Raw genomic sequence first — 1,878 nt, 5'->3', positions numbered from 1 at the left:
TAGTGAGGAGCTCTACCCTCGGAGCCCCCTGTAGTCTGCAGTGAGGAGCTCTACCCTCGGAGCCCCCTGTAGTCTGTAGTGAGGAGCTCTACCCTCGGAGCCCCCTGTAGTCTGTAGTGAGGAGCTCTACCCTCGGAGCCCCCTGTAGTCTGCAGTGAGGTGCTCTACCCTCGGAGCCCCCTGTAGTCTGCAGTGAGGTGCTCTACCCTCGGAGCCCCCTGTAGTCTGTAGTGAGGAGCTCTACCCTCGGAGCCCCCTGTAGTCTGTAGTGAGGTGCTCTACCCTCGGAGCCCCCTGTAGTCTGCAGTGAGGAGCTCTACCCTCGGAGCCCCCTGTAGTCTGTAGTGAGGTGCTCTACCCTCGGAGCCCCCTGTAGTCTGCAGTGAGGAGCTCTACCCTCGGAGCCCCCTGTAGTCTGCAGTGAGGAGCTCTACCCTCGGAGCCCCCTGTAGTCTGTAGTGAGGTGCTCTACCCTCGGAGCCCCCTGTAGTCTGCAGTGAGGTGCTCTACCCTCTGAGCCCCCTGTAGTCTGTAGTGAGGTGCTCTACCCTCTGAGCCCCCTGTAGTCTGTAGTGAGGTGCTCTACCCTCAGAGCCCCCTGTAGTCTGTAGTGAGGTGCTCTACCCTCTGAGCCCCCTGTAGTCTGTAGTGAGGTGCTCTACCCTCAGAGCCCCCTGTAGTCTGTAGTGAGGTGCTCTACCCTCGGAGCCCCCTGTAGTCTGCAGTGAGGTGCTCTACCCTCGGAGCCCCCTGTAGTCTGTAGTGAGGTGCTCTACCCTCAGAGCCCCCTGTAGACTGTAGTGAGGTGCTCTACCCTCGGAGCCCCCTGTAGACTGTAGTGAGGTGCTCTACCCTCAGAGCCCCCTGTAGACTGTAGTGAGGTGCTCTACCCTCGGAGCCCCCTGTAGTCTGTAGTGAGGTGCTCTACCCTCGGAGCCCCCTGTAGTCTGTAGTGAGGAGCTCTACCCTCGGAGCCCCCTGTAGTCTGTAGTGAGGAGCTCTACCCTCGGAGCCCCCTGTAGTCTGTAGTGAGGTGCTCGTGCATTAGGCCCAGTTGTAGTTGTAGTTGTAGTTGTAGTTGTGAGGTGCTGCTCATGGGCTGGAATTTCAGCAGATCAAACACGTCACACACATGAGGTATTTACTGGCTCAATGTCAAGAGCAGAGCGGCCACACACATACTGGATTTCCTTTGGTACCATATCGATACCAAGGTTTGGGCAATATTTGAAAAGAAAGAAGAAAATCGATATACTGTACAATTGTCACACTACAAATACCATCAGAATATCAATATTAATGAGGTACTTGGCCAAAAATCTAGTGATATTTGTACCCAGCCCTATAGTGTGCGTACTTGCGTGCATGTTTGTGTGCGCATGTGCATGCGTGTGTTTGTTAAATGTATGTAAGACTGTGTGTGTGTGTGTGTGTTGTAAGGTATGGTTCAAAGTCAGGTCAGCATTTTTTAGCTGAGAGGTGCAGAATAAGAACTTCCTGTGTCCAGATAAAAGTACTCTATCGTTGCTGTCAGGCAGAAAACTTGTATCCTTGTGTCTAATATTCCTAGAGTATGTTTTATGTTTGTTCATCCATTTGTCAGTGACTTCATCATACAAGTGTGTCACACAAAAGCAGTGGAAATAGCTGAGCTACAAGCTCGCAATGTGACGCGCTGTAGATCCTATAGATCTGCTATTTCCGTATTTATTTATTTGAGACATTTTGAAAGTGAAAGTGGTTAACACCATCGAGGCCCATGACCTAAATCACTGTCAAGTTCAAGTGCACGGTCATGTGCCCGAGACAGAGATAATCTCCGTCAAATTAGTGCTATGAAAACTGATAGTCAGCAAGCCTAGAGGCGCTTGCTGACGA

Source organism: Protomyctophum parallelum (assembly GCF_964188405.1).
Source record: "Protomyctophum parallelum genome assembly, chromosome: 10".
Taxonomy (NCBI): domain Eukaryota; kingdom Metazoa; phylum Chordata; class Actinopteri; order Myctophiformes; family Myctophidae; genus Protomyctophum; species Protomyctophum parallelum.
This window is presented reverse-complemented; position numbering follows the sequence as displayed.